Raw genomic sequence first — 12,812 nt, forward strand, 5'->3', positions numbered from 1 at the left:
AGTCATCTCATCATGTTTTTATTAAAAATGCATTGGGTACATCAGTAGTCAAGAAATTAGGGCATAATACAAACAAACTTTTCATTTATTTTAATAGTATAATTACAGCTCAGATGACATTGAATACTGATGTCTCTGCTTTTATATTGTGAATACAAAAAACTCTTTCATTTGCAAATATTTATTGGCAATAAAAGTTCTGGCAGTATTTTTTTGTGAAATATCTTGCTCCATGTTACCAACTCTAGACCGGCAGCCAAGTGCTGCTTCATTATCTGTAATTTACTTTAATTTACAGATTGCCAAGAGAGTTCACGGTTATCACAAGCAGAAAAATGGGGCTTTTTACCAGTAACTATTTAACATAGTTTTGGTAAGCTTTTACGAGTAAATGTTGATTTAATTGAAAATGAGAAAGCTTGGCGGTATATAGCCCCTGGGTGCTTTAGAATACACTGTGCACATCTAATGAAAGGCTTTGGTATGAATACTATAGTGTTCATTATAGACCCAATTCAGACACCGTTAACATGATGAGTAGGACCTTACTCTGTGAGTAGTTCCATTGATTAAGGTACTACTCTGTGAGTGTAAAGGTGGCAGAATTGGGCCCTATATGTGAAAATGATCAGCCAACAATGGTGGAATTTGTGAATCAACTTGCAGAAGTGACAAATATTTTAAATACAAAACAAACAATGTAATTACTTGAGAAAAGTATTTTCTTTGAATCTAGGGTTACCATTCAGGCAATAACAATGTACATACTTTTCAAAACACAAACTACAGTGTACTCCCTTTATAAGAGTCACATCTGTCCTGGATGATTTGATTCTTATAAGTGGTTGATTTTTACAAGCAGAGTATTTTATTAGTATAGGAATGATTTTGTCCCAGTGGTTTTGTTGACTATATGCGATTGATTCTTATTTTAGTGTTTCTTATAAATGGAGTCCCCTTAATATCAGAGCTAGGTATTAGTACTATTATAATAAACTAGCATATGCAGGAAAACACTGCAAGAACTCAGGCCAAGGCCAAATTCCAAAATAACTGATTGAACCCTGAGGAGGACCAGAGCTATCTAAAAGCAGCACTGTGGCACCACCAAGCAGCACTGATGATAACAGCACAGTTCTGGGAAATAGACTTGTCCAGATCTAGATTCGAGGGGATAAAAAGGTGTTTTTTAAAACCACGTTAGCTGCCTTAGCTAGCCAACCCTATTTGAAGAGTGTCTTTGTTCGGTTCTCTTAAATTGACAAAACAATAAATTAAGCAAAAATCAAAATAGGAGATTTTTATTCCAAAGCACAAAGCCTTCCACCATAACAACAAAAGGTGTGAATTAAAACTGAGATTGTTATTTCAGTCCAAGTCTGTGTCATTCAGCCTTACAGGTGGAATGAGTACATCAGAACTCCAGATACTATATTGGTTATCCATTGAATACCAAATCTAATGTAATATTCTCATACTATTCTTCAAAGCTGTTAATAGGCTTGACCCGAGCTATTTCAAGGACTCTGGCCCAGATCTTCAAATGGATTTGGTACCTAAACTCCCATTAAAATCATTGTAAGTTAGGTGCCTAGATATCTTTGAGGATTTGGGCCTCTCTCTCTTTCTGCTAACACGATCTCCCATGTCAATTGCATTTTTCAGGGAAAATGGAAATGTCCCCTGGAAATCTCACCTCTTCAATATAGTATTCTCCAGGGCATGCAGCAGAAGAAAATAGGACTGCGCATTCCAAAATAGAAGCAGGTGATTAAAGTAAAGAGCAGGATTGAAACATGGAATATCGTGAACATATTTCTTTGCTCCCTCTTCTGTCATCTCTCCTCTCCCTGTCGACGTTCTCTGTTTCACCATGATTATTATCAAACAACCCCTCAGATATCTTTTCACAATTTACTGTTCCCTCTTCCAAGGCTGCAGGTGCTCCCCTGGAAACAGAACTGGTGCACCAGGAGTTGTGGCAAAATTCCTGGGGGACTGCACATCTGGCAAGGAGCTCAGTGCCACTGGTGGCAGGGAGTCTGTTGCTATGGGGATCCTCTGATACCCATTTCATGAGGAGGTAGGTTCATCACAAGAGTGCATGGCTACCTCAGCCAGTAGACTGATGTAGCCTTATCACAGCAGCACTGCAGTTGCTCTATGGGCTGGGGGGGAAGGTGCCTTCCCATTTTCTCCCCTTCATATCTGCTATTCAGGCTGGATAGGGGAAAGATTTGTGCCTTAAATGTAGCTCTTGCTCAGCTAGTAATATATTTGTGAGAGAATGCCTCCTGCCATCTTTTCCTGTCTAAAATGGTGTCGAGGCCACAGAGCCTCTGCCAGCATAGCTAGCAGTAGATGCAGCATATGCCAACAGAACAAGGAGTTCTGCCAGTATAGGAACACCACCCCTTCTAATGACATTAACTAGGCAGACCGAAGCCCTCTTTTGTTGGCATACCTGCCAAGTTTTGTGCAGCCTATGTGTGAAATTATATACATTTAATTGATTAATTAGCATATAATCAAAAACGTCATCTTCCAAAGATTATGGGTGCTGGTGAAAGGCATTGTCTAGAAAGCCATGGTGAATTAAGTTCTCTTTATCTACACAGCAGCAGAGCCCAAGTTTTCCATATAATCTGCCCAGTCATCATACCTCAGTCCTGATCTATGGGGGCCTTCCTCTCAGAATAACAGGGACAGTTCAGTCTCTATTGCCTTATGCAGTTCTTGGCCTCTCTGCTGAGTCTACCATTAAGTGCAAAGTGAAGTTGTGAGTTTGGAATGGTGGAGCTAGAACACAGTCCCATTAAACTCATCTCAGATAGGAGCCACCAAATATCAATCAGAGGGGGCAATTTTTAATCCCTTCTGAAATGAGCTGGATTAAAACCAATAACGTACAGATGAGAGGCTCCATATTTGATTAGCAATTTTCTGAGGCATCCACTCCCCTAGTAAGGGGTAATATAAGATTTATTTCTTAAAATTTTCCAACTAGCTCAGCTGAAAAGATTGTGCAGAGGAGGAAGTGGGGAGGGGGCTGTACAGGATTGCACTGATGAGGAGAAAGGGAAAGGACCTTGAGAGATCATGCAGAGGAGTGGACCACAAGGATGAGGAAGAGAAGGATCCATGAGGGATTGTATGGAGGGGGAAGTCACAAAGGGTTGTGTGGGGCCACAACAAGGGGTCGTGCAGAGGAAGATGATTAGGGGCCATGAGGGACATTGCAGAGGAAAGATTATGAGGGAACATGCAGAGATGAAGGGGCCATGAGAGATCACATGGGGGAAGACAAGGGGCCATGAGAGATTGTGTGGAGGAAGAAAGAGCCCCTTCTTCATGATGGATCATTTGGAGAAAGAGAAGGAAGGAACCATGAGGGACTGCATGGAGGAAGGAACAGGAGGGACCATGAGGGACCCTGCAGAGAAGGAGCCATTATGACAGTGTGCACGGAAAAAGGAGGAAGAGCATCCACAAGGGATGGCCCAGGGGAAGAAGAGGAGGAGGGATGACTAGCGGTCAAGCAGAGGAAGGATTACAAAGGAATGCACAAAGGAAGAGGGGCCACAGGAGTTCATGCAGAGGTGGGAAAAAAGGACCATGCTGAGGAAGAAGAATGATTGGGAGAGGTTGTGTGGAGGTGGAAGAGGAGGGATTGTGCCGAGGAAGAGGAATGACTGCACCAAGGAAGAAGGGTTATCATGAGTAGCCACCCCTTTGAAGAGGTGCTCAAGAGGATTGTGCTCTGAATACATAAAGTGCTACAAAATGGGAAGTACTTTGAAAAACTGTGTGTAATCCTGCATGTCTCAAATTGGGCATTTATAATTATTTGACATTTTTGGTAATTTTGGCTTCACTGTGCTTTTGTACCCTATCTGTAAAAAGGGAATAATACCACTTAGCCATGTGTCCAAGTTATTTTTGAGACCCACTGGCTCTAGCACCTACAAGGCCAAACTGCTGAAGCTCCTATAGTGCTTGCCTCTAAATCACGGTACACCTGGCACATTAGTGGCACTGTGAGGCTTTGGGGTACGGTGTAGCCCCAATAATTACATTAGCATTAGAACAACAACACACAAGTCCCAAAACAGGGAGAGACAAAACAAGCTACTCCCTAAAACAGAGAGTCACAATTCAGCCCACTTTACTCAAGGCTGTCTGACTGCAAAACTGACTCTGATTGCATACTTCCCAGCAAAGTCCCCTAGTCTGCAAGGAGGACCAGGAAACCCCATAGCATTTGAAGTGATATCTCTTCAATTTTAATTCCATTTTCCATACATCATATTATTGACTAGCTCAAGTCACACTGGAAGTTTGTGGTAGAATCTGGAAAACAGCCCACTTGGTCTTCTTAGGCAGTTATGTGCCTTGACTATACAACATTTCTTACCAAAGCTATTTTAGTTAACCTACAAGCTGATGCTCTATCAGTACAAGCATGTTGTTTGCTATCATGAAGGTCCTGCTTTGAATCAGAGCACTCCTATACAAAACAGTCAAACTGCACAAAGTTTAAAATAAGCTGAAAAAAAATATGAAATTTTAGAGACTGAAAAAAATATTAGTAGCACATATTTAGCACTTTACAGCTTCCAAAAGCTGTACAAACATTAAGCACTTAATTACATTAAAAAAAATAAAAATCAAAGGAGCTAATTCCACACCCTACTGACTCAAAACACACCTGATGAACACCAACTGGAATGATACAAGGTGTAAAGAAAGCACAGCCATGTTCTACACAACATTGCAGCATTTATATGTACATGAGGTTTCATGAAACCAGGACATTTTAGTGGCTTATACCATTGAATTTAATAGAGTTAATGAATATTCTGAATTTCTTCTGCTTTTTTTTTTAAAGTCCCTTAGCAATTCAGCACAATATTAAATGTTGTAAACCAAAGAGGAACACTGTGAGTATCTGTTTTACTAGGTACCATTTATGGAGAGTATCCTTCACTACTAACCACTACTCCATTTTTAGCCATGTTTAAAAGATGCACATTCTGGTTTCTGCATTAATATCATCCTGCCAGATTCCATCCAGATGTGTGCAGATGTTCACTGGGGAATTCTGGATGAAGACTGAAGAGAATACTATAAACAGTATACCAGTACTGTCTGTGAGTGTTATGGTAATGGGGGAGCAGGCAGCTGCTGATTAAAAAATTCTTACAGGAGAACAAGATGCTGTTAAAATCAAAGGTGACACAATTGTTGCAGATGCCAAAATCCCATTGGCACACACGTTCTTTCTGGTTCTGAGGTTTGGATAATCCTCTAAGATGTTTTCCATTTATGCAGAATGTTTTATACTGAAGCTTCTCAAAAACTATATTCATATAAACCCCACTGAAATACTGTCACCTTTGGGCAGGAGGTAGATGGCACTTGCACAGTGATTGAAAGTTGAAATTTAGGAGAAGGCAATGGTTCAGTCACCTTCAGAACACCCTGGATACAAGTGACATAATCAGACTGCCTCACTTTGGAAGCTGGACATTTTTCCCTTGCTCCTGATTGGTCCTCCTCCTAACTGTGCTTCTACTACATAATTCTCATTTATCTGCTCCCTTCTATCCATCCCTCCCACCTCTCTCAACTCCCACCATCCCTCCCACTTATATACATCCTCCTGTTCCTTCCTTTTCCTCATCCTGTGCTCCCATTAACTCATTCGCGACACTTTCCCCATAAGCCCATCCTCCATATAATATATATGAGAACAAAAAGAACAAACTGTAAAATAACATGTAATTAACGTGATGTTTGCCAGTTTTCATCCTGATCGCTCTGCTTGTATGTTGAAAGAAAAGGAGTACTTGTGGCACCTTAGAGACTAACAAATTTATGTGAGGATAAGCTTTCGTGAGCTACAGCTCACTTCATCGGATGCATTCAGTGGAAAATACAGTGGGGAGATTTATATACATAGAGAACATGAAACAATGGGTGTTACCATACATACTGTAACGAGTATGATCACTTAAGGTGAGCTATTACCAGCAGGAGAGCAGGGGGGTGGGGGGGAACCTTTTGTAGCGATAATCAAGCCATTACCCTCTGATCCCACTGAGGGTTACCAAAAGAAACTACACCATTTCCTCAAGAAACTCCCTGAAAAAGCACAAGAACAAATCCACACAGACACATCCCTGGAACCCCGACCTGGGGTATTCTATCTGCTACCCAAGATCCATAAACCTGGAAATCCTGGATGCCCCATCATCTCAGGGATTGGCACCCTGACAGCAGGATTGTCTGGCTATGCAGACTCCCTCCTCAGGGCCTATGCTACCAGCACTCCCAGCTATCTTCGAGACACCACTGACTTCCTGAGGAAACTACAATCCATTGGTGATCTTCCCGAAAACACCATCCTGGCCACTATGGATGTAGAAGCCCTCTACACCAACATTCCACACAAAGATGGACTACAAGCCGTCAGGAACAGTATTGCTGATAATGTCACGGCAAACCTGGTGGCTGAACTTTGTGACTTTGTCCTCACCCATAACTATTTCACATTTGGGGACAATGTATACCTTCAAATCAGCAGCACTGCTATGGGTACCCACATGGCCCCACAGTATGCCAGCATTTTTATGGATGACTTAGAACAACGCTTCCTCAGCTCTCGTCCCCTCATGCCCCTACTCTACTTGCGCTACATTGATGACATCATCATCTGGACCCATGGAAAAGGGGTAGTGATCAATGGCTCCATGTCTAGTTGGCAGCCGGTATCAAGTGGAGTGCCCCAAGGGTTGGTCCTGGGGCCAGTTTTGTTCAATATCTTCATAAATGATCTGGAGGATGGTGTGGATTGCACTCTCAGCAAATTTGCGGATGATACTAAACTGGGAGGAGTGGTAGATACGCTGGAGGGGAGGGATAGGATACAGAAGGACCTAGACAAATTGGAGGATTGGGCCAAAAGAAATCTGATGAGGTTCAATAAGGATAAGTGCAGGGTCCTGCACTTAGGACGGAAGAACCCAATGCACAGCTACAGACTAGGGACCGAATGGCTAGGCAGCAGTTCTGCGAAAAAGGACCTAGGGGTGACAGTGGACGAGAAGCTGGATATGAGTCAGCAGTGTGCCCTTGTTGCCAAGAAGGCCAATGGCATTTTGGGATGTATAAGTAGGGGCATAGCCAGCAGATCGAGGGACGTGATCGTTCCCCTCTATTCGACATTGGTGAGGCCTCATCTGGAGTACTGTGTCAAGTTTTGGGCCCCACACTATAAGAAGGATGTGGAAAAATTGGAAAGAGTCCAGCAGAGGGCAACAAAAATGATTAGGGGACTGGAACACATGAGTTATGAGGAGAGGCTGAGGGAGCTGGGATTGTTTAGCCTGCAGAAGAGAAGAATGAGGGGGGATTTGATAGCTGCTTTCAACTACCTGAAAGGGGGTTCCAAAGAGGATGGCTCTAGACTGTTCTCAATGGTAGCAGATGACAGAACAAGGAGTAATGGTCTCAAGTTGCAGTGGGGGAGGTTTAGATTGGATATTAGGAAAAACTTTTTCACTAAGAGGGTGGTGAAACACTGGAATGCATTACCTAGGGAGGTGGTGGAATCTCCTTCCTTAGAGGTTTTTAAGGTCAGGCTTGACAAAGCCCTGGCTGGGATAATTTAACTGGGAATTGGTCCTGCTTTGAGCAGGGGGTTGGACTAGATGACCTTCTGGGGTCCCTTCCAACCCTGATATTCTATGATTCTATGAAAAGAAGCCCTTGAGGAATTCCACCATGATTTCAACAATTTCCATCCCACCATCAACCTCAGACTGGACCAGTCCGCACAAGAGATCCACTTCCTGGACACTACGGTGCTAATAAGTGATGATCACATAAACACCACCCTATACCGGAAACCTACTGACTGCTATTCCTACCTACATGCCTCCAGTTTTCATCCAGACCACACCACACGATCCATTGTCTACAGACAAGCTCTATGATATAACCACATTTGCTCCAACCCCTCAGACAGAGACAAACACCTACAAGATCTCTATCAAGCATTCTTACAACTACAATACCCACCTGCTGAAGTGAAGAAACAGATTGACAGAGCCAGAAGAGTACCCAGAAGTCACCTACTACAGACAGGCCCAACAAAGAAAATAACAGAACGCCACTAGACATCACCTTCAGCCCCCAACTAAAACCTCTCCAATGCATCATCAAGGATCTACAACCTATCCTGAAGGAGGACCCATCACTCTCACAGATCTTGGGAGACAGGCCAGACCTTGCTTACAGACAGCCCCCGCAGCCTGAAGCAAATACTCACCAGCAACCACACACCACACAACAGAACCACTAACCCAGGAACCTATCCTTGCAACAAAGCCCGTTGCCAACTGTGTCCACATATCTATTCAGGAGGCACCATCATAGGGCCTAATCACATCAGCCACACTATCAGAGGCTTGTTCACCTGCATATCTACCAATGTGATAGATGCCATCATGTGCCAGCAATGCCCCTCTGCCATGTACATTGGTCAAACTGGACAGTCTCTACGTAAAAGACTAAATGGACACAAATCAGATGTCAAGAATTATAACATTCAAAAACCAGTTGGAGAACACTTCAATCTCTCTGGTCACTCGATTACAGACCTAAAAGGTTGCAATTCTTCAACAAAAATCTTCAAAAACAGACTCCAAGGAGAAACTGCTGAATTGGAATTAATTTGCAAACTGGATACAATTAACTTAGGCCTGAATAGAGACTGGGAGTGGATGGGTCATTACACAAAGTAAAACTATTTCCCCATGTTTATTCCCCTCCTACGCTCCATTGTTCCTCAGACGTTCTTGTCAACTGCTGGAAATGGCCCACCTTGATCATCACTACAAAAGGTTTTTTCCCTCCGCTCTCCTGCTGGTAATAGCTCACCTTAAGTGATCACTCTCTTGTTACAGTGTGTATGGTAACACCCATTGTTTAATGTTCTCTATGTATATAAATCTCCCCACTGTATTTTCCACTGAATGCATCCGATGAAGTGAGCTGTACCTCACGAAAGCTTATGCTCAAATAAATTTGTTAGTCTCTAAGGTGCCACAAGTACTCCTTTTCTTTTTGCAAATAAGACTAACACAGCTGCTACTCTGAAACTTGTATGTTGAATCACTCTCCTCTACCTTCTTCTGCCTTGTCTATATTGTAACCATTTTAGGGCAATGACTGTCTTTTTCCTCTGTGTGTCTTATCATTGGTTTGTTCTGTGTCCAGCACAATAGGGTTGTGATCCCTTTGGGCACTACTGTAATATTGTTACTACTACTAATGAGAATTATAAAGACCTAAAAATTCAGCTGGAGCTGCCCTTTTGGTTAGAGTAAGTGTGAAAGGTTGCTTCCTATGCTACAGGTCTTGAATGTGGATTGTCCCAGAAAGCAATGAAAGACATGAGATAATGAAAGAAAATGTTATCTTGTTTACAGCTGTGTTTTGGCTCTGTCCTAGATAGAATCAAATCCTGACTGTCTGCCAAGGAAATCCTGGCACAGTTCTGACTCTGTGGAACAGCCTGTATAATCAGATAACTATCCAAACCTCAGAGTTATAGGAGACATAGAAGCAGCTTTTGAAATTGCTTTCTCCAAAGGACTGCTAGAACGGGAACAGTTAATGCTCAGGAAAGAAGAGGAAAAGAGGGTTACAGTATCAGAGGAAATCAAATTTGGGGGAGATTATGAAAAATCAAGTGGATTCAGGGACCTGTAACCACAGACAATTTGCAGAACCTTGCCACTGATCCTCCTATTTCACTATGCTGCTATGACCAACCATGTGGCTAGTGCTTGTGGTCTATTAGAGTACTGGATAAGTTTCACAGTAACAGCCATGTTAGTCTGTATTCGCAAAAAGAAAAGGAGTACTTGTGGCACCTTAGAGACTAACCAATTTATTTGAGCATGAGCTTTCGTGAGCTACAGCTCAAAGTGAGCTGTAGCTCACGAAAGCTCATGCTCAAATAAATTGGTTAGTCTCTAAGGTGCCACAAGTACTCCTTTTCTTTTTGCAAGTACTGGATAAGACATCAAGCAATACTAGATGGCACTGTGTGGTAGAGCTTGGAAAGCCAGGAGGAGCTGCCTAAAGACATTTTTGCACAATCAGATGTGAGATTTTCAAAAGAAAGGCACTACAGTTGGCTGGTTGCGGCAGGGAACTTGGGCAGATCTCTGTTCCTTTTTCATTAGCATATTATAGTGAGGTTTTAGCAAATAGGAATTCCAAAGTGGTGCTCAGCTGATGAGAGTATCAGGTGCTACCAGGATGTCAACAGCTGCTTCTAGTGCTCCTGAATGCTGGGGCAGGCCTGGGGAGGCATCTGGAGGACATAATTAAATGGAGGACACTCCACTATGGTGCCAAGAAGCCAGTATCTGGGGAAGGGAGCTCAGGCCAGAGTGAGGGAGAAGTGTCATTCTCCCAGGAGGAGACTGTAGTGCTCCAGTCCAGCCAGAGGTCATCTGCAGCGTAGGGGGACTGGCCTGCTACAACAGCCTCATTAGCCATCAGATGAATATGCAGCAGGTGTGTGCTTTTACTCTGGTTTCACAAGGCGGACAATCTAGGAATTGTGTATCCTCATCCTGTCAACTTAGTCTTAAATAAAATTCACTTTAGCCTCACACCCCTTTGTGTAGCTCCTCCCACTAGCCCTGTTTCCTCCAAATCGTTGGATGTTCCCCAGAGCAGCCTCTGCTGCACTGAGCGGGTTCCAAAGAGAAAAGTGGGTGAGCACCCAACCACTTTGGTGTATGCTCAGATGTTCTAACGCCACAACACCTCTATTATTTGTACTGCAATAGCATCTAGGAGCCCTAGTCATGGACAAACACAGACCCTGCCCCACAGAGCTTACTATTTCTGTAATAAATCCTGTTATGATTCTCCCAACCCCTATTTAGTTTGAAAATCCACATTGGATGCCTAACCCTTGGCCATATCCAGAATGCACAAAAATTGGTATCGCAGCGGAGAGTATACAGCCTCCATATCCCAACCTATGTTTATGTCAGCTTTCTGAAAATCTTCATGGTGCAAGAATGCCCCTTAGGAGCCTAACTTTCTATTTATACACCTATGCAACTGGGAAAATTCTGGCTCCCTTGTTTACATCCTAGACTGAGAAAGAAATGGGATTTTTTAAAAAAGGGAAAAGGTCCACCCAGAGCCTAGGAATTTAAACAGTTCTGAACGGAGAAGCTTGAAGAGTTGCTGAAAGGGGAAGTAGTGTTCAGAAGAAAAGTGTCACAATCTCACTGAGTCCAGGATGGGGTTGTACATTGGCATGTGTATGTGAACTGAGGCTGGAGCATCTAAGAAACTGAGATGCTGAGAGACAAGAGAAAGCTCAAAGTGAGTCCCAAAGATTTTCTTGAACTCATTTATTTAAATATGTAGCCAGCCTGGAAGAGGTATGGAGATTAAAAGAATAAATATACACCACCAAAATGAGGTATATTTCCATTACTTGGACTGACTGACAGTAAGTAGGCAAAATGAAATCATTGTGTGACCCTAAAATAAAATTAAAAGAGCACTTTAAATGTTTCAAGGTTTGTTTTTATATTTAGTTCCGTTATGCCTGACACCAGTTAGCAGCAGCACACAACACAACAGAGACTGAAAGAGCAGTGATTGCACAGCACTCTATTTCCTCTGGGCACTAGGCAGTTATACCACAAAACCCTGCTTCCACTCACATGAGCCCAAGACATGAACAGACAGTGGCAGCGTGAAAAGATTATAGAAAAAGGCTCAGTGTTTAGGAGGAGGTTGAAAACATCTGTTTTCAACCACTCAGGAAAAGTTTGGTGTCTGCCACCAGAGAGCAATGCAGGCCTTCACGTGTACACATCACCAGCTTAGTTCAAAAGAACATTTTGTCTACCACTGAGACTGAATAAAGTGGATTTGAGAGAGAAATGAAGGAATAACCCAATCTCAAAAACAGTGCAGATTAGTTCTAGAAGAGTTACTAAGAAAGTCTATTAAAATTCTACCCAGATATACATGAAATATTTCCAAAACTTGACCCTATATTTGTTTCATGTTGTCAGTTGGACTCATCTTAGTAGAGCATGAACATGTAAAGGATCTTACAGAGATTGTCAATGTAATTTTTTGGGGGATGCCAAATTAGTATATATTTAAAACCCACCCATTTACAATGCCATGCAGCTGAATATAAAATTCTTTTAGTCAGATTTTTATTGTAGGTTTGTTTCTGCTCTTATTAAAGTTCATAGGAGTTTCACCACTGTCTTCAGTGGAAACAGTATAAAGCCTCTTATATTGTCTACTTGTTAGTCCTTCTGACCCCCCCCCCATTTTCATAAAGTGGTGGCAGCCAGTCAACAGTTAATATTGCCACTCCTATTATAAGTCTGATTAGGAAAATTAAAAAATAAAGGGCTATTAGGCTGAAAGTAATTAGAGTATCTCTGGAATCAATGTAGAATTTTCCCATCAAGTTACAGGTACACAGGCCCTCTCAGAGGTCCAGAGAGGCCCAGGCCACTTCTAGCTTTTGAGGCTCCTAGCCATAATAAAAATAAAAAATGACGACACATGAAAACAAAATAAGGTATCAAAAAAAGTGAGATAATTTGAATATTTTTTATTTAACAAATGCTTTTCTAGACTTTCCGTACAAATGCACTAATTACTGGGGAAAAAAATCTAGTTTTCGTGCAATGTCACAGTTGATATTAAGCATGGCGAGCCCATTCAAACGCTCTTGTCCC

At 42.3% G+C, this 12,812-nt stretch overlaps 1 long non-coding RNA gene across 1 annotated transcript; it reads left to right on the plus strand.

Moving 5' to 3' along the window:
- Nucleotides 1-245: 245 nt before the first annotated feature.
- On the plus strand, nt 246-4,247 carry LOC140905867 (uncharacterized). The gene is made up of 4 exons (XR_012156967.1): nt 246-373; nt 1,666-1,767; nt 1,935-2,083; nt 2,619-4,247. It is a non-coding gene; the product is annotated as an uncharacterized lncRNA (long non-coding RNA).
- The last annotated feature ends 8,565 nt before the right edge of the window (nt 4,248-12,812 follow it).

This window comes from Lepidochelys kempii, chromosome 2, assembly GCF_965140265.1.
Source record: "Lepidochelys kempii isolate rLepKem1 chromosome 2, rLepKem1.hap2, whole genome shotgun sequence".
Classification (NCBI taxonomy): domain Eukaryota; kingdom Metazoa; phylum Chordata; order Testudines; family Cheloniidae; genus Lepidochelys; species Lepidochelys kempii.